Here is a 21,734-nt window from a genome sequence, read left to right as displayed (position 1 = left end):
TCTCACTCCGGCACTTACCAAAGGCATGCAGTAAAATTTTGAGTGTGATGTAAGCTTGGACCTTAAATCCGACTGAATAGCTCTTAATCTTCTTCCCTTTATGCGATTTCAAATTACTGGTATTGAAATCATTCTCCTCCATTTTGAAAATGATGACAAGAGAAGTGTCACTCGTGACTTGACGAGTTTGACCAGGCGGTAATACTAAGCATGCGCTAATTATTTTGGGGAGTGAGTTTGACCCGGCAGTAATTCAAGGCAGGCGTATTCTATATGCCCTGCGGCAATTCAAGGGAATACGGTACATGTCAGGATGAGGCAGACACAAATGTCCGACAGGGAAACACCTTCCTAATAATAATTACAACAAAAACCCTTTGCTGAAAAATTTTGGGCTTTGGTAATATGTTAACAAATTATGAGAAAATAGCAAATGACAATGCAATAACATTTAATAATAATAATGATAATAGATTTTATTTGTAAAAAAAAAAGCACTTTACGTTGAGCAAACAACCTGAAAGTGCCACAGTGTAAATAAATAGTCATAATAATAAAAGGATAAAAAATAATATATATATAAAACTATAAACAGCCCAGTAGCTAGAACCAGCATGCATGTCTATAAAATGGCTTTTATAAAGACCTACTGAAAGCCACTACTAGCGACCACACAGTCTGATAGTTTATATATCAATGATGAAATATTAACATTGCAACACATGCCAATACGGCCTTTTTAGTTTACTAAATTGCAATTTTAAATTTCCCGCGAGGTATCCTGTTGAAAATGTCGCAGAATGATGACGCGTGGGCATGACGTCACCGGTGGTAGCGGACATGTTCTCCCAGCACCGATCACGGCTAAAAGTAGTCTGTTTTTATCGCATATTTACACAGTATTCTGGAATCTGTGTTGCTGAATCTTTTGCAATCTGTTCAATTAATAATGGAGCAGTCAAAGAAGAAAGATGTTGGTGGGAAGCGGTGGATTGCAGCTGCCTTTAGCAACACAAACACAGCCGGTGTTTCTTTGTTTGTTGTGAAGCTTTGCTATGGAACAGAGCGGTCAAGCGAACACGTTTCTCTACCACGTCAACCGGCAGGTTTCGGTGAGAAAATTGTGGTAATAAGTCGGCACTTATCGCAAACATGAGCGGAGCTTGCCTCGTTCCTCCTGCAGTTGTCAAAGAGGCAGCTGCGACTTTCTTGGCTCCTCCATTGGCTTCTCTCAGAGACACTGGCGGTCACGGCAGCCCTCCAACTTTCAGGTATGACTTTATAATCTCACTAAAACACTATTAACACAACAAGCAGATAAGGGATTTTCCAGAATTATCCCGCCGTCGCCTTTTTTTTTCTTTTTCTAGTGCTTCACTCTAACTTTCCTCATCCACAAATCTTTAATCCTCGCTCAAATTAATGGGGAAATCGTCGCTTTCTCGGTCCGAATCTCTCTAGCTGCTGGTGGCTATGATTGTAAATAATGTTCAGATGTGAGGAGCTCCACAACCCGTGACGTCACACGCACATCGTCTGCTACTTCCGGTACAGACAAGGCTTTTTTATTAGCGACCAAAAGTTGCGAAATTTATCGTCGATGCTCTCTTCTAAATCCTTTCAGCAAAAATATGGCAATATCACGAAATGATCAAGTATGACACATAGAATGGACCTGCTATCCCCGTTTAAATAAGAAAATCTCATTTCAGTAGGCCTTTAATAAAATGCACAATTATTTTTTTCGCCAAGTTTAGCCCCATAACGTTCAACAAATTCCTTTGGTAGTAAAACAGAAACAATTCTGGAATGAAAATAAGATGGGTTAAAGAAAAATATCACAAAATAATACATAAAATACAATTATTTTCTGTGTGCTTTTGGTCACAAAAATGAGAACTAATTCCTAAGATTGTACAAACCCCAAAACCAGTGAAGTTGGCACATTGTGTAAATCGTAAATAAATACAGAATATAATGATAAGCAAATCCTTTTGATAGATGGATGGTACTTTATTGATTACCTTCAGGAGAGTTCCCTCAGGAAAAAAAAAATTCCAGCAGCAGTGTACAGAATTTTCAACCTATTGATTAGACTGCAAAGACAAGATACTTATTGTTCGAACCGGAAAACTTTTTTTTTTTTTGCAAATATTAGCTCATTTGCAACATGTTTCAAAAAAGCTGGAACAAGTGGCAAAAAAGACTGGGGAAGTTGAGGAATGCTCATCAAACACTTATTTTGAACATACCACAGGTGAACAGACTAACTGGGAACATGATTGGGTATAAAAGTGACTTCCATGAAATGCTCAGTCATTCACAAACAAGGATGGAGAGAGGGTCACCACTTTGTGAACAAATGCGTGAGCAAATTGTCGTACATTTTAAGAACAACATTTCTCAACGAGCTATTGCAAGGAATTTAGGGATTTCACCGTCCAAGTTCTGTATAATCACCAAAATGTTCAGAGAATCTGGAGAAATCACTGCATGTGACAAAAAAAAAAAAGCGACGTCATTGTGTAAAGGATATCACCAGATCGGTTTGGGAACACCTCAGGAAAACACTGTCAGTAACTACAGTTTGTCGCTACATCTGTAAGTGCAAGTTAAAACTCTACAGCCATTTATCAACAACACCCACAAACTCCGCCGTCTTCGCTGGGCTCAAGCTTATCTAAGATGGACTAATGTAAAGTGTAAAAGTGTTCTGTGGTCTGACGAGTTCACATTTCAAATTGTTTTTGGAAACTGTCGACGTCATGTCCTGCGGACCAAAGAGGAAAAGAACCATCCGGAATGTTATAGGCGCAAAGTTCAAAAGCCAGCATCTGTGATGGTATGGGAGTGTATTAGTGCCCAAGGCATGGGTAACTTACACATCTGTGAAGGCACCATTAATGCTGAAAGGTACATACAGGTTTTGAAGCAACTTAACTTTAACTTTTAAATAAAATTGCTTTGAGGTCAGTAAGCACAACCAGGTTATAAGGCGCACTGTCAATTTTTGAGGAAATGAAAGGATTTTAAGTGTCCCTTAAAGTCCGAAAAGTAAAGTATTTGCAATTTTTATTCAAAGCATTTTTTCCACAATTTTTAGAATATGTATTTTTAAAAATCTGAACAAATTATGTGAATTTTAAGGGCTGTATTTCATTGATTTATTTGTAAATATTCCTTCTAGCTGTCCAGCTATTCCAGCTCTTTAATGAAACTATGAATTTATATTCAGCCCCAAAACTTTTGCATCCATTTTGGCTGCCGTCACCTGTTTGTTCGTGGAACAAAGTTTTTAATTCAAAGCTGAAAGAGCGAGCGAGAGAGAGGGGTGGGGGAAGAAAAAAAAAAAAAAAAAAGATCTACCCAAGCACAAAATAAAAATGCTGAGGCTCATTTGTGACTGAAAGTTGGAGGTGTGTGGGGTGACTCGTGAAGGAAACGCACTCTGTCAAACTTGGCCTGCTCCTTCTGCATTAAACATCACGCAAAACCATCCACTTTCCTTTTTTGGAACATGCACAAAAAAATATTACCCTTTTTTTCCTCCCCGTTTCCCACCCTACCCTCGCTCTCTGCGGGTCCCTGATAGGTCCAATCTCCAGTGGCTATGTTCAAAACACTGGGCCAGAATAGCACAGGCCCTGGGTAGATAAATATTTATGGGGTGCGTCTTACCACAGAGGAGAAGTAGAAATAGTGTGTTTCCAAGGTGAGCAAAACAAACAACTTCAAAGGAATTTAAATGCACGCCATGTAAATTTCCACGCCGCTAGCTCTGGTGACTGTAGGGGGGAGCTTTCAATGACCTGATTATCGGGTCTTTGTGCGCAAAACAATGCATGCATGTGAGATTTGCAGGCATCAAGCGGTGTCGGGCGCCAATCAAGGCGGCGGCTCCATTATGTATTGATCAGCCCTGCTAATGTGGGGGGGGGGTGGTTGACGACCCCCTGGGGTCTCATTTATTTCCTGCTAATTCAGCTGCATGCCGATTAGTGCCTCATTTTGGTTATCAAGACGTGGACTCGCGCGGTAATGTCGTGAATCTCCTGTACGGGTGTGGTGCGTTTTGGGACCTGGGGGGCGGAGTATTCTGCGGGTGCACCCCTTTTGATGTGAACGCTAATTATCCCGCTTGAAGTCAGCATCAAAGTTAATGTCATTTGACGTTGAATGTTCCGGATAGGCACAGTTAGCAGTTGGGTCGAGGCCCTCACTATATGCCAAGTGTATGTCAAAAATAAATGTTCGAAGGGGGGGGCTCCATATTCAATTTTACTGCAAATGTATTCCTAGCCCACTCCTGCTCCGTCACTGGCAGTGGTGTGCCGTCAGGGCCAGCAAGGCCTTCTCTGTGTCAGAGTTAGTTGGTGACGAACTCCAAGATGCAAAGAAGGGGGCAGGTATCCTGCAGGTAAACATGTTTTAATTAAAATACTAGAACAAGAACAAAAGGGGTACGACAAAAAACGCACACGAGGCGGATAACAAACTAAAAGAGCTAGCATGGGAGCTAGAAAACAAAAGGAGCTGTCACGCCAAATTTCTTCCCCCCTACAAAACCCCCCCCCCCCAAATTTACTTCCGGGGTCATGATTAATACAGACGTTTTGTTAACGCTATATTATAAAAATATAACGCTATATTATAAAAATACAGATGTTTTATGGGATGACGCATTTACTTCCGGGGTCATGTTTCCTCTTATGTCATCCCATAGCTTGTGTTTGTAAATTGTTTTTTTTCATTTTTTCCATAATATAGCGTTAACAAAACGTCTGTATTTTTATAATATAGCGTTATATTTTTATAAAATAGCGTTAACGAAACGTCTGTATTAATCATGACCCCGGAAGTAAATGGGGGTGGGGGGAAGGTTTTTGTAGGGAGAAGAAATTTGGCGTGATAGACCTTAGCATGAAAGCTAGCAAAAATAAAAGTGCCTAGCTTGGAAGCTAGTGGGTAGCGAGCAGGGAAACAGAAGTCATTACTTGTAGAATGTAAACAAAACGGAAGGAGGGAACAAAAGACCGTAAGCTACAAACAGATACCGAAATATAGCTTACCGCTACGCTGCAAAGACACGACAGAAGCGCAATACGGAAGTGACATCGACAATAATCCAGCACTGCCTAGATTGGAAGATAGGTCTAAATAGGAGCGGGCTGATTGACACCAGGTGTGGCCAGGTGCCAATCAGCTGCAGCTGAGGGGACACAGCACTCGGGGAGAAAGACAGAAAACAGACAAAATAAGAGCGCTGATAGGAACTAAAGACAGGAAATACTACACACACATATATGAAAAACTAAAACACAAACAAACTGTCAGGGCAAGCCTGACACTCTGCTGGCTTAACAACCAGAAATCATGATCATAATTAAAGTAATTTTTATTTTACTTTTCTTCAATATCTACAATGATTCATTTTCTCTTTATGTCATATTGTGCTCCTTCAAATTATGTTTTTAGTTGACAGTTTGTATCCAATCAGAATTCAGCTAGCTTATGTTGCCATGCTGTACCAAATCTGCCTTCCGAATCAACAACGTGGGCGTCTTTGCACTGTAAGTGAACGGACACATACAGTTGATAGACAATTGCGATAGCCAACCAGATCACAAGTTGTCGTCAGTAAGGCCTTCTAGCTGGCCTGACGCTGTGATTGGATACACACTTGGGAGTCCCAAGTGTGTATCCAATCACATGTTGCAAAAACAGGAAGTGGCACTGGAACCATAAAAGCCATAGAAAACCACAGAAAACTCACTAGTACAATAACCAAAAAGATAAAGTGTTTGTCTCACACCTAGTAATCCACTGTGGGCGGACGGAGCCAAGCAATGCAGTTATTTCCCGCGAAGGAAATACATTTTTGGCAGGCAATCACATTTTGGCACAACATTGTCGGCGGAATGGTTTAAGCCAGGGGTGTCAAACGTACGGCCCGAAGACCGGATCGGGCCCGCGAATAGGATTTATCCAGCCCGTGGGATGAATTTGCTAAGTATAACATTTTTGAATGAAAGAAACCGTTGTTCTAAATTCGTCCAGTAGATGTCGTAATAGCAATTCTTTGTATCTTTGTAGATGATGCTACATATTAGGGCTGCGAATCTTTGGGTGTCCCACGATTCGATTCAATATCGATTATTGGGAGCAAGATTCGATTGTATATCGATTTATTCGATTCGATTCTCGATTCAAAAACAATATTTTTCCGATTCAAAACGATTCTGTATTCATTCAATACATAGGATTTCAGCAGGATCTACCCCAGTCTGCTGACATGCTAGCAGAGTAGTAGATTTAAAAAAAGAAAGATTTTATAATTGTAAAGAATAATGTTTTATTAACTGATTGCAATAATATAAATTTGTTTTAACTATTAAACGAACCAAAAATATGACTTATTTTATCTTTTTGAAAACATTGGACAAGCTTATGAGATGCCATGCAAGTGTAAGCCACTGTGACACTATTGTTCTTTATTTTTATTTTTATAAATGTCTAATGATAATGTCAATGAGGGATTTTTAATCACTGCTATGCTGAAATTATAATTAATATTGATACTGTTGTTGATAATATTCATTTTTGTTTCATTACTTTTGGTTTGTTCTGTGTCGTGTTTGTGTCTCCTCTCAATTGCTCTGTTTATTGCAGTTCTAAGTGTTGCTGGGTCAGGTTTGGTTTTGGAATTGGATTGCATTGTTATGGTATTGCTGTGTAGTGGTTTGTTGGATGGATTTAAAAAATAAGAAAAACAAAATTAAAATCGATTTAAAAAAAAAAAAGAGAATCGATTCGTATTTGAATCGATTTTTTCCCACACCCCTACAACACATGTACAAAAGTAAACCACATCAGTCGAGGAAAATGGGCAAACTACATAAATGACTTCCTGTAATTTGATTTTTATATATTTTTTTGATCTTGATGGATTGAAAATTAACACCAATGAGTTGACTGATGAACTTTATCACATAATTTATTTAGGAAATATAAATAATGACAAATAAAGATCGAATACTATTAACCGCAACATGTAAGTGTAAAAAACAAAACATGATATGTAATTTTTTCAGAATGGGCTTGTTGTATTTTTAAACAAAGAAAACAATCTGAGGTTGTCTTTATTTTTAAGTTATCGTGCAGTGATTTTACCAGTCTGGCCCACTTGGGAGTAGATTTTTCTCCATGTGGCCCCCCATTTGAAATGAGTTTGACACCCCGGGCTTAAGGACTTTTACACGAATCAACCGACTATAACCACTGGCTTATACGGTGTCAGATGGGTGCTACAAATTGTGAGTTCAAGTATTTTATTTCCTTATTTTTTCATGTTTAATTTGTTTTATACAATTGTTAGAAATGTTGACAGTATCACGTAATATGTTTTAATTGCTGAAGCTTGTTTAATGAATGTTAAATGCGCTGAAAAATAGACCCTTTTGTTGAGGGGATTTAATTTCCAGTAGCATGAACGTGGGTTTCTGTATAATATCATGTGGTGACATAAATTATGGTATTGAACAAAAATATGTATTCAAAAAGTTAAAAATATATTAGTATAATTACACATCAACATCTATAATGTTGATGTTTTTTCGAAAAATTAAAAATGTGTGACATTTTTTTCGAATGGTGGTAACACTCCCAATCAAATTTTGCTTAGGTCCCCAATTTATCCAGAGGCTGCCCTCAGTTGGGCATTTAAAACATCATAAGTGGTAGCTACCTCCGCTTACCTTTTTAAAATGTGCAAAGCTAATAATAATAGGCAAAACCAAAAAGATAAGTGAAACTTTCAAAGTAAAAGGTCTCACCATAGGAGTCTGTCTAGACATGGATAATTCTTAACCGGTAGTGTTTTGGAACTTTTCATATTCAATAAAAAAATGTCCAGACAAACCTAAGGTATTTTAAATATGTATTTGAGATCTCAAATAACATTCCATTACAGAGGAGTAAGGCTTTGCCGCTAACAGAAAGAAGGAAGAAGATGCAAGAACGATCAAGAAAGTGTTAGAGAGAGCATACATGCCAACCTTGAGACCTCCGATTTCGGGAGGTGGGGGTTGGGGGGCGGGGTGGGTCGTGGTTAAGAGGGGAGGAATATATATATATATATAAAATAAATACTTGAATTTAAGTGTTCATTTATTTACACACACATAACACTCATCTACTCATTGTTGAGTTAAGGGTTGAATTGCCCATCCTTGTTTTTCTAACCATATGCATGTACAGTAGATGGCAGTATTGTCCTGTTTAAGGGTGTCACAACATTGCGGCTTACGGCAGACGAACTGCTTTATGGTAGACGAAAATGGACTGCTGTTGTTGTGTGTTGTCACCGCGCTGGGAGGACGTTAATGAAACTGCCTAACAATAAACCCACATAAGAAACCAAGAACTCGCCCTCGATCACTCTACAGTTATAACGTCATTGGGCAGACACGCTCTTTGTACACATCACTTAGGGCTACAGGAGCTGGAGGGGGCGTGGTCTCCAGCCCCGCCTGAATTTCGGGAGATTTTTGGGAGAAAATTTGTCCCGGGAAGTTTTCGGGAGAGGCGCTGAATTTCGGGAGTCTCCCGGAAAATCCAGGAGGGTTGGCTAGTATGAGAGAGACAAAGAAAATATTGCAGATCTTTGGAAAAACTTTAGGAATGTAAGAAAGAGGAGGGGTTGGGCGAAGTGATTTGTTTTGGGGAAAGGAAGAATGAGCAAAACAGATTTTATCTGATTGCGGTATTAGCAAAAACAGAAATGTTTTAATTATGATAATAATAATAATGATGGATTAGATTTATATCGCGCTTTTCTATTGTTAGATACTCAAAGCGCTCACAGAGAAGTGGGAACCATCATTCATTCACACCTGGTGGTGGTAAGCTACATCTGTAGCCACAGCTGCCCTGGGGTAGACTGACGGAAGCGTGGCTGCCAGTTTGCACCTACGGCCCCTCCGACCACCACCAATCATTCATTCATCATTCATTCACCGGGGGTAAGGGTGAGGTGTCTTGCCCAAGGTCCAACCCTCAGGTTTCTGGCACGGCCGCTCTACCCACTACGCCATGGTCTTATCCATTAGTAAGACCACAACCAATCACAAAGTAAATTTATTTCAGGAGTAACCTTTGACCAAAAGACAATTACATAATACATTAGTGATCTTCGACATCACAATAGTCTTTATCTCAGGCTCTGGGATGTGTGGGGGTTTAGGGTGTAAGAAGAACTGAGTGGAGCCATCTCCGCTGTGCTCTAGGAATTTAGCAGGGCTATAAAAGTGCCTTATATTGGGACACAAAAAACAAGCCAATACAGGGAAGAGAAGCATTACAACATAAATCACATGCGGACTTCTACTTGGACTAAAATTGTTAGACAATAAATTCCCAGCATATCAATGTTGCCACAACAGTAGCGACAGATCTATTTGTGGAGGGCCAGGACAAATAAAAGACTGCATGGACAACACTGATGTGTGCTGTACTATATATGTGTGTTAAGTAGTGTTTGAATAGTAGCCCCTTCCTCATCCCCCTTCTACTAAGGAGGCTTCATCCCGACTCCCTTGGAAAGAGAGACTCCCTGCCACTCGCTCTCATCGCCATTCCGCCGCATCCCAAGGACACTGTTGTGATTGACGGGGCTTAATGTGTATCTTGCCAGAATTGGATTTGATCCTGGGGGCTCTGCCACAGGGCCCTATGTTAGATTTACACCCCCACCACCCCCATCTCCTCCCAACAGCCGTCATCCCCGCTAGAAGCTCCTATCTTTACCCTCCCTTTCGCTGTCAAACAAATAGAAACAGAATTGCCTCGTCTGTGCCGGCCTGGCTTGTTGCATCGTGGCGAGGAGATCATGCGCGGATCTGTGTCGCTGAGTGCCCGTCTGGAAATGTAGGAGAGGATTTGTGGAGAGGCGTTGGGACTTCTTGTTTTGATACGTTTCACTTTTTTTACCATGTACAGCTGTGTTTACCTGCCAATGGGGTTATTTCATCCTGTTGGCTGTTTGGCTTTTCCACCTCCGTAACACCAGGTGGCAGTGTGACCTCATTGCTGGAAAAATTCAGCGGTTGGCCTATATTTACTTACTCCAAAATAAGGTAACTGCAGGTAGATCGTGAAAACATAGCTACGACTCTAATAGCGAAGCAACTCTCGTAAACGACTCTTGTAAACTAGTTACCATTGCTCGTGTCTTGTAAAAAAAGTGCTCGTTTGTTGTAAATAATGCTTGTAAACTAGTTACATTGCTCATTTCTTGTAAATAACTATTTTAAATTAGTTACCATTGCTGTAAACCTGTTAACATTACTTTTTTTGTAAACAACTTTTGTAAACTAGTTACCATTGCTCGTTTCTTGTAAACGACTTCTGTAAGCCCGTTACCATAGCTCGTTTCTTGTAAACAACCTTTGTAAACTAGTTACCAGTGCTCGCTTGTTGTAAATAATGCTTATGAACTAGTTACCATTGCTGGTTTCTTGTAAACGACTTCTGAAAGCCTGTTACCATAGCTCGTTTCTTGTAAACAACCTTTGTAAACTAGTTACCATTGCTCGTTTGTTGTAAATATTGCTTGTAAACTAGTTACCAGTGCTCGTTTGTTGTAAATAATGCTTTTAAACTAGTTACATTGCTCATTTCTTGTAAATAACTATTTTAAATTAGTTACCATTGCTGTAAACCTGTTAACATTACTTTTTTTGTAAACAACTTTTGTAAACTAGTTACCATTGCTCGTTTCTTGTAAACGACTTCTGTAAGCCCGTTACCATAGCTCGTTTCTTGTAAACAACCTTTGTAAACTAGTTACCAGTGCTCGCTTGTTGTAAATAATGCTTATGAACTAGTTACCATTGCTGGTTTCTTGTAAACGACTTCTGAAAGCCTGTTACCATAGCTCGTTTCTTGTAAACAACCTTTGTAAACTAGTTACCAGTGCTCGTTCGTTGTAAATAATGCTTGTAAACTAGTTACCATTGCTGATTTCTTGTAAACGACTTCTGAAAGCCTGTTACCGTTCCCCTTTTTTTCATCAAACAACTTTTGTAAAGTAGTTACCTTTGTTTTTATCTGTAAACATATTCTGTAAACTAGTTACCATTGCTCGTTTCTTGTAAACAACCTTTGTAAACTAGTTACCAGTGCTCGTTTCTTGTAAATAATGCTTGTAAACTAGTTACCATTGCTCGTTTCTTGTAAACAACCTTTGTAAACTAGTTACCAGTGCTCGTTTGTTGTAAATAATGCTTTTAAACTAGTTACATTGCTCATTTATTGTAAATAATTATTTTAAATTAGTTACCATTGCTTGTTTCACATAAACAACTTCTGTAAACCTGTTAACATTACTTTTTTTGTAAACAACTTTTGTAAACTAGTTACCATTGCTCGTTTCTTGTAAGCGACTTCTGTAAGCCCGTTACCATAGCTCGTTTCTTGTAAACAACCTTTGTAAACTAGTTACCAGTGCTCGCTTGTTGTAAATAATGCTTGTGAACTAGTTACCATTGCTGGTTTCTTGTAAACGACTTCTGAAAGCCTGTTACCGTTGCCCTTTTTTTCATCAAACAACTTTTGTAAACTAGTTACCATTGCTCGTTTCTTGTAAACAACTCCTGTACACGAGTTGCCATTGCCCCTTTTTTGTAAATAACTCCTGTTAACTAGTTACATTGCTCGTTTCTTGTAAATAACTATTTTAAATTAGTTACCATTGCTTGTTTCACATAAACAATTTCTGTAAACCTGTTAACATTGCTTTTTTTTGGTAAACAACTTTTGTAAACTAGTTACCATTGCTCGTTTCTTGTAAACGACTTCTGTAAGCCCGTTACCATAGCTCGTTTCTTGTAAAAAACCTTTGTAAACTAGTTACCAGTGCTCGTTTGTTGTAAATAAGGCTTGTAAACTAGTTAGCAATGCTCGTTTCTTGTAAACAACTCTTGTACACTAGTTGCCATTGCCCCTTTTTTTGTAAATAACTCTTGTTAACTAATTACATTGCTCGTTTCTTGTAAATAACTATTTTAAATTAGTTAACATTGCTTGTTTCACATAAACAACTTCTGTAAACCCATTAACATTGCTTTTTTTTGTAAACAACTCTTGTAAACTAGTTATCATACCTCATTTCTTATAAACAACCTCTGTAAACTAGTTAGCATTGCTTGTTTCTTGTAAACAACCTTTGTAAACTAGTTACCAGTGCTCATTTGTTGTAAATAATGCTTGTAAACTAGTTACCATTACTCGTTTCTTGTAAATGACTTCTTAAAGCCTGTTACCCTTGCTCTTTTTTTATCAAACAACTTTTGTAAAGTAGTTACCATTGTTTGTTTCTCGTAAAAATGTTCTGTAAACTAGTTACCATTGCTCGTTTCTTGTAAACAACTCCTGTACTCTAGTTGCCATTGCCCCTTTTTTGTTAATAATGCTTGTTAACTAGTTACATTGCTTGTTTCTTGTAAATAACTTTTTTTAAATTAGTTACCATTGCTTGTTTCACATAAACAACTTCTGTAAACCTGTTAACATTACTTTTTTTGTAAACAACTTTTGTAAACTAGTTACCATTGCTCGTTTTTTGTAAACGACTTCTGTAAGCCCGTTACCATAGCTCGTTTCTTATAAACAACCTTTGTAAACTAGATACCAGTGCTCATTTGTTGTAAATAATGCTTTTAAACTAGTTACCATTGCTCGTTTCTTGTAAATTACTTCTGAAATCCTGTTACCGTTGCCCTTTTTTTATCAAACAACTTTTGTAAAGTAGTTACCATAGTTTTTTCTTGTAAACATGTTCTGTAAACTAGTTAACATTGCTCGTTTCTTGTAAACAACTCCTGTACATGAGTTGCCATTGCCTCTTTTTTGTAAATAACTCCTGTTAACTAGTTACATTGCTCGTTTCTTGTAAATAACTATTTTAAATTAGTTACCATTGCTTGTTTCACATAAACAACTTCTGTAAACCTGTTAACATTACTTTTTTTGTAAACAACTTTTGTAAACTAGTTACCATTGCTCGTTTCTTGTAAACGACTTCTGTAAGCCCATTACCATAGCTCGTTTCTTGTAAACAATATTTGTAAACTAGTTACCAGTGCTCGTTTGTTGTAAATAATGTTGGTAAACTAGTTACCATTGCTCGTTTCTTGTAAATGACTTCTGAAATCCTGTTACCGTTGCCCTTTTTTTATCAAACAACTTTTGTAAAGTAGTTACCTTTGTTTTTATCTGTAAACATGTTCTGTAAACTAGTTACCATTGCTCGTTTCTTGTTAACAAATCCTGTACACTAGTTGTTATTGCCCCGTTTTTGTTAATAACTCTTGTTAACTAGTTACATTACTCATTTCTTGTAAATAACTATTTTAAATTAGTTACCATTGCTTGTTTCACATAAATACATGTTGTAAAGCCGTTAACATTGCTTTTTTTGTAAACAACTTTTGTAAACTTGTTACCATTGCTCGTTTCTTGTAAACGACTTCTTTAAGCCCGTTACCATAGCTCGTTTCTTGTAAACAACCTTTTGTAAACTAGTTACCAGTGCTTGTTTGTTGTAAATAATGCTTGTAAACTAGTTACCATTGCTCGTTTCTTGTAAACGACTTCTGAAAGCCTGTTACCGTTGCCCTTTTTTTCATCAAAAACTTTTGTAAAGTAGTTACCTTTGTTTTGATCTGTAAACATGTTCTGTAAACTAGTTACCATTGCTCGTTTCTTGTAAACAACTCCTGTACACGAGTTGCCATTGCCTCTTTTTTGTAAATAACTCCTGTTAACTAGTTACATTGCTCGTTTCTTGTAAATAACTATTTTAAATTAGTTACCATTGCTTGTTTCACATAAACAACTTCTGTAAACCTGTTAACATGACTTTTTTTGTAAACAACTTTTGTAAACTAGTTACCATTGCTCGTTTCTTGTAAACGACTTCTGTAAGCCCGTTACCATAGCTCGTTTCTTGTAAACAACCTTTGTAAACTAGTTACCAGTGCTCGCTTGTTGTAAATAATGCTTATGAACTAGTTACCATTGCTGGTTTCTTGTAAACGACTTCTGAAAGCCTGTTACCGTTGCCCTTTTTTTCATCAAACAACTTTTTTAAAGTAGTTACCATTGTTTTTATCTGTAAACATGTTCTGTAAACTAGTTACTATTGCTCCTTTCTCGTAACAAAATTGTAAATTAGTTACCATTCCTTGTTTCTTATAAATAACCCTTGTAAACTAGTTACCATTGCTCGGTTCTTGCAAAATACTTCTGTAAACCAGTTACCATTGCTCTGACTTTTGTAACCTAGTTACCATTGCTTGTTTCTTGTGAAAAACTCTGGTAAACTAGTTACTGTTGATCGTTTCTTGTGAAAAGACTGTAAACCCTTTACGATTGCTCTGACTTTTGTAAAGTTGTTAACATTGCTTGTTTCTTGCAACAACTCTTGTAAACTAGTTACCATTGCTCGTTTCTTGTGAACAGTTCTTGTAAACTACTTGACATTGCTCGTTTCTTGTAAATTACTCTTGTAAACTAGTTGCCATTGCACAATTCTTATAAAAAAATCTTGTAAACTAGTTGCCATTGCTCGCTTCATGTAATTACGTCTTGTAAACTATAGTTGCCATTGCTCATTTCTTGTAAATACCTTTGTAAACTAGATACCATTGCTCATTTCTTGTGAACAAGTCTTGTAAACTAGTTGCCATTGCTCGTTTCTTGTAAATACTTCGTAAGCTAGTTACCATTGCTATTTTTTGTAAATAAGATTTGCGATAGCTTGATTTCTTGTAAACAACTTCCGTAATTATCATTGCCCATTTTTAATAACTTGTAAAATGTCAAGGTTCCCCGGTTCTTGTAAAAATAATCTTGGAAAAAGTTACCATTGCTCTTATGAACTACTCTTAATTTCTTGTGAACAACTCTTGTTACCGCTACTTGTTTCTTATGAACAACTCATGATTTATTTACCAATGCTTGTTAGTTGTAACAACTCATGTAATGTAGTTTTCACTGCTCATTTCTTGTAAACAACTGTCGTAAAAATTTACCATCGCTTGTTTTTTAGTACGACTCCTGTGAACTGTTTGCCATTGCTTAAATCTTGTCAACAACTTTTATAAACTAGTTACCAATGCTTGTTTCTTGTAACAAGTCTTGTAAAATAGTTACCACAGCTATTCTTTTGTAAACGACTCTTGTAAAACATTTCCATTGCTCATTTATTGTAAGCGATTCCAGTAAACCTTGCCCGTTTTCTGTAAAACAACTCTTATTTTGTTGTAAATAACTATTGCAGACATTTACAATTGCTCATTTCTTGTGAATGCTCCGTAAAAAGCTACCATTGCTCGAATTTAACTAGTTACCAATAAACAAGCTACCAATGATCGTTTCTTGTAAATAACTCTTATTGTCTTTGAAATTACTTTTCCAATGATCATTTCTTGTGAGCAATTTGTTATAAGTTACTGTTGCTCGATTCTTGCGAACAACTCATATTTTCTGGTGAATGAGTATTGTAAACTAGTTACCATTGTTTGTTTCTTGTATACAACTACTGTAAACACAATAACATAGTATGTTTCTTGCAAACAATTCTTGGAAACTAGTAACTGTTGCTTTTTTCTTGTAAAATACCCTGGTAAAAAGTTACCAATGCTCATTTCCTTTAAAAAACGTTTAACTTCCTGGAAATGACTCTAGTAAAAAGTTACCGATGCTCATTTCTTTAAAGAAAAATCACAATTTCTCCTTTCTTGAAAAGGACTGTCGTAAACCACCGCTTGTTTTTTTTCTCTACGACTCTTGTAAACCAGTAACCGGTGCCCGTTTCTTTTGAGTACGTTCTAAAAAAAATCCGGATCGCGAGTTTTTCTTGTAATGGACTCCTGTAAAAAAATTAACTGTGCTCGTTTTTTGTGTTGCAAATACTTATCTGTGGGAAAATACATGATAGATTTGAAGAAATATGTTCTATATGAATTCATTTATATTACTGATACACTTTGATCATAATAATGTAGTTATTCCCTCATGCAAATTACTTTTGTAGAAATGTTAATATTGCACATTTTAAATACATTTTCACAATACATTGTCTTTATTACCATTCAAATGTTTGGACACACTCCCATGCTATTTAATGAGAAGATGTGTTCAATCATTTCATTAGTATTTTATTATTAGATAAAATAGATAAAATTGAGCGTGTCTCTGATACTAAGTTTTTGGGAGTTATAATTGACTATAAATTATCATGGAGACAACATGTAAATTATATAAAAACAAAAATATCAAAAACACTTGGCGTTTTGTATAAAACTAAAGAATTACTTAATTATAATTCTTTGTTAACAATTTATTATACTTTGATACTTCCATACATGACATACTGTGTAGAACTCTGGGGAACCACTTTTAAAACCATAATTAATGATATTGTTTTGCTGCAAAAAAAAGCTGTACGGCTAATAAACAAAGCAGGATATTATGACCATACCCATCCATTATTTGTTAAATCAAAACTTATGAAATTTCAAGATATTGTTTATTATAAAATAACACAGATAATGTTCAAAGCAAAAATAAATACTCTTCCAGAAGGAATTCAAAACTACTTCTCTCTACAGACCAGCAAATACAATCTAAGAGGTGAATCTAAGTTTATTTTACCAAAAGCAAGATTAGTTGTTAAACGTCGATGTTTATCAGTTCTCGGTGTTAATTTGTGGAATTCTGTTGGTAAAGAAATAAAAATGAGTGACTCAGTATTTAATTTCAAAAAGAACATGTCACAATGTATTTTAAAAAGTTATGTGAACTAGAAATGTATGTTTGGTTGGTTAAATGTTGTATTTAGAAGATATGTATGTTTATCTATTTACAAAAAAGTGCATGTGTGTAAGTACATATTTTTGTATTATTTGTTAAAGGGCAACTTAAATGTAAATGCTGAATGACTATATTTCTTTTTGTATTACAAAATTATTAGAAAAGGTAACTTAATTGAATGTAAAAAATGTTATGTTGGGCATATAAGCTTTTTTGTGTCTGCCTGTTTCAGTCATGTTATTTATTTTTGAATCGCGATCCATGTTTGAATATGTTTTTGTTAGACTGAAAATAAACTGAAACTGAATTATAGTGCGTTTGGGTCTAAAAGAGAAACACAATTTGAGTATTACACTGAAAAATACTGCTGCACATGATCACATTAATGTCCATGCTGCCGCTGCACATGGTATTATCAATGTCTATAAAGGCCTGATCAATGGCGGCACGGCTTTAGCTGTCAGAATCAACATAAAGAGATCACCTCACATACCCGAGCTGCCATCAATTCTTGAGCCGCCACCGCCGCCGTAAAGATACACCATTAGCTAGCCGTCAATGTGATACCATTCAACATTCCTATATGAATAAGGGCCCCTTCTCCTTGGCCTTTTAGATAGCGGACTTGTCTGGCACACACATCTGCGGCGGTAACATCCTTTAAAACAAGCGGCGAGGCCCGCCGTTGCAGCTTATTCATCTGGTGGAGGACGGACATTACCTCGCCGTCTCGCCTTATCTCTCCCTCGCGGCGAGGGAAGCAAATGCAAGACAGATTCCTATTTCGCCCGAGAGAGGAAACAATGGCTTTCAATCTTGTTTGTGTCCACAAGTGTGAATGTGAGGGAGTACACACAAACACACACACACCCGGTCAGGACACCATATGGTGTTTGCAATAAAATAGGCTGCTATATTCTATACATGTTACCTTAATAATAGCAATGATGTGGCTCTTGAACTGTACAATACTTCAATTACAATCGTCTTTATTACTATGAAGCAGAAAACACCAAATGATTGTCTTTTTGGATTTGATCTTGTAAAATGACATGTGTTGTCTCCAGCAAGGAAGCTATACCGTATTTGGTGGACTATAAGTCGCAGTTTTTTTCATAGTTTGGGGGTGCGACTTATACTCAGGAGCGACTTATGTGTGAAATTATTAACATATTACCGTAAAATCCATCCCTTCCATCCATTTTCTACCGCTTATTCCCTTTTGGGGTCGCGGGGGGCGCTGGCGCCTATCTCAGATACAATCGGGCGGAAGGCGGGGTACACCCTGGACAAGTCGCCAACTCATCGCAGGGCCCACACAGATAGACGGACAACATTCGCACTCACATTCACACACTAGGGCCAATTTAGTGTTGCCAATCAACCTATCCCCAGGTGCATGTCTTTGGAAGTGGGAGGAAGCCGGAGTACCCGGAGGGAACCCACGCATTCACGGGGAGAACATGCAAACTCCACACAGAAAGATCCCAAGCCTGGTATTGAACCCAGGACTGCAGGAACTTCGTACTGTGAGGCAGACGCACTAACCCTTCTGCCACCGTGAAGCCCTCTTACTGTAAAATATCAAATAATATTATTTATCTCATTCGCAGAAGAGACGAAGAAAATGTCAGCAATCGTCACACACACGTCAACCAATAAGAATTCGGCGGGGGAGGGTCATGGCAGAAGTGCATTGTGTGTCATTGAATGCTAACTGCTATATGTTAAATGCTACTGCCGTAGCTGTTAAAATGGATCATTTCATCGTTGGCGGTAACTTATAAAAACTGAGAAGGGCTGAACAAAAATGGCACCGAAAAGGAAATCATGTACTGCAGATTACACAACATCAAATAATATTATTTATCTCATTCGCGGATGAGACGAAGAAAATGTCAGCAATCGTCACACACACGTCAACTAATAAGAATTCGGCGGGGGAGGGTCATGACAGAAGTGAAATTGTGTGTTATGGAATGCTAACTGCTATATATAGCCTTTAAATAGACTCCCTTTTTAGACCAGTTGATCTGCCGTTTCTTTTCTTTTTCTCCTATGTCCCACTCTCCCAAGTGGAGGGGGTCCGGTCCGATCCGGTGACCATGTACCGCTCGCCTGTGTATCGGCTGGGGACATCTCTGCGCTGCTGATCCGCCTCCGCTTGGGATGGTTTCCTGCTGGCTCCGCTGTGAACGGGACTCTCGCTGCTGTGTTGGATCCGCTTTGGACTGGACTCTTGCGACTGTGTTGGGTCCATTATGGATTGAACTTTCACAGTATCATGTTAGACCCGCTCGACATCCATTGCTTTCCTCCTCTCCAAGGTTCTCATAGTCATCATTGTCACCGACGTCCCACTGGGTGTGAGTTTTCCTTGCCCTTATGTGGGCCTACCGAGGATGTCGTAGTGGTTTGTGCAGCCCTTTGAGACACTAGTGATTTAGGGCTATATAAGTAAACATTGATTGATGATCGATTGATTGATATATGGTACTGCCGTAGCTATTAAAATGGATCATTTCATCATTGGCGGTAACTTATAAAAACTAATAAGGGCTGAACAAAAATGGCACCGAAAAGGAAACCATGTTCTGCAGATTACACAATATCAAATAATATTATTTATCTTATTCGCGGATGAGACGAAGAAAATGTCAGCAATCGTCACACACACGTCAACTAATAAGAATTCGGCTGGGGAGGGTCATGACAGAAGTGAAATTGTGTGTTATGGAATGCTAACTGCTATATATAGCCTTTAAATAGACTCCCTTTTTAGACCAGTTGATCTGCCGTTTCTTTTCTTTTTCTCTTATATCCCACTCTCCCTTGTGGAGGGGGTCCGGTCCGATCCGGTGGCCATGTACTGCTCGCCTGTGTATCGGCTGGGGACATCTCTGCGCTGCTCATCCGCCTCCGCTTGGGATGGTTTCCTGCTGGCTCTGCTGTAAACGGGACTCTCGCTGCTGTGTTGGATCCGCTTTGGACTGGACTCTTGCGACTGTGTTGGATCCATTATGGATTGAACTTTCACAGTATCATGTTAGACCCGCTCGACATCCATTGCTTTCCTCCTCTCCAAGGTTCTCATAGTCATCATTGTCACCGACGTCCCACTGGGTGTGAGTTTTCCTTGCCCTTATGTGGGCCTACCGAGGATGTCGTAGTGGTTTGTGCAGCCCTTTGAGACACTAATGATTTAGGGCTATATAAGTAAACATTGATTGATGATTGATTGATTGATATATGATACTGCCGTAGCTATTAAAATGGATCATTTCATCGTTGGCGGTAACTTATAAAAACTGAGAAGGGCTGAACAAAAATGGCACCGAAAAGGAAATCATGTACTGCAGATTACAAGATGGACGTAGTGAAATATGCAGCGGAAAACGACAAGAGGAAGCGGCGCATACCTTTGGAGTTGGCAGGGTTGTTTAGAAGTGACATCGAGGAAGAAGATTTCATGGGATTTATCGATTAGGAGTGACAGATTTTTTTGATAAAAGTATAGCATGTTCTATATGTTATAGTTATTTGAATGACTTTTACCATAATATGTTAGGTTAACATAGCAGGCACCTTCTCAGTTGGTTATTTATGCCTCATATAACGTACACTTATTCAGCCTGTTGTTCACTATTCTTTATTTTTTTTAAATTGCCTTTCAAATGTCTATTCTTGGTGTTGGATTTTTATCAAATAAATTTCCCCCAAAAATGCGACTTATACTCCAGTACGACGTATATATGTTTTTTTCCTTCTTTATCATGCATTTTCGGCAGGTGCGACGTATACTCCGGAGCGATTTATAATATGAAAAATACGGTTGTTATTCACCCACTGGCTGTAAAAGTTGCCCTATAAAAGGGCACTTATGTCGGATAATCCTACAGAAAAGTTTCACACAGCATATGCATTGGCAGAGTACAACTGTTTGATCCATCTCAGTATATTTACCTGAAATGGTCATTTCTTCCTACCGGTTGGATGTGTCCTAAACACCTCCCTCAGGAGGCGTTCGGGTGGCATCCTGACCAGATGCCCGAACCACCTCATCTGGCTCCTCTCGATGTGAAGGAGCAGCGGCTTTACTTTGAGTTCCTCCCGGATGGCAGAGCTTCTCACCCTATCTCTAAGGGAGAGACCTGGAAACTCATTTCGGCCGCTTGTACCCGTGATCTTATCCTTTCGGTCGTGACCCAAAGCTCATGACCATAGGTGAGGACGGGAACGTAGATCGACCGGTAAATTGAGAGCTTTGCCTTCCGGCTCAGCTCCTTCTTCACCACAACGGATCGGTACAACGTCCGCATTACTGAAGACGCCGCCTGTCGACCTCACAATCCACTCTTCCCCCACTCATGAACAAGACTCCTAGGTACTTGAACAGACTATGTCTCCCGGCTGGCCTGGGAACGCCTCGGGATCCCCCGGGAAGAGTTAGACGAAGTGGCTGGGGAGAGGGAAGTCTGGGCTTCCCTGCTTAGGCTGCAACCCCCGCGACCCGACCTCGGATAAGCGGAAGAAGATGGATGGATGGATGGTCATTTCTCCCTTTTCATCATGTTTTTGTCTGAGACTGTACCACTCCAAGCCTGTAGGTGGCTGTAATGCACACACACTGAAATATTTTCCACCCATGCAATTTCATCAGATATAATCAAGACTAGGTATATATTCCAAGAAGGGTATATATAACAATTAGATCTAATTCTGATTCCTGGGGTGAGAAATCTAATTCAGGATCGATATAAGTTCAACACAATTTTCGATTTAAAACGATTCTCGCAATGTATTATTTGGTGTATCAATTATAATGCAACTTTTTCAAAACAGGTTAGATGTTAAAAAAG

Source organism: Nerophis ophidion, linkage group LG10, assembly GCF_033978795.1.
Source record: "Nerophis ophidion isolate RoL-2023_Sa linkage group LG10, RoL_Noph_v1.0, whole genome shotgun sequence".
Lineage (NCBI taxonomy): Eukaryota > Metazoa > Chordata > Actinopteri > Syngnathiformes > Syngnathidae > Nerophis > Nerophis ophidion.
Note: the sequence above shows the minus strand (reverse complement) of the source record.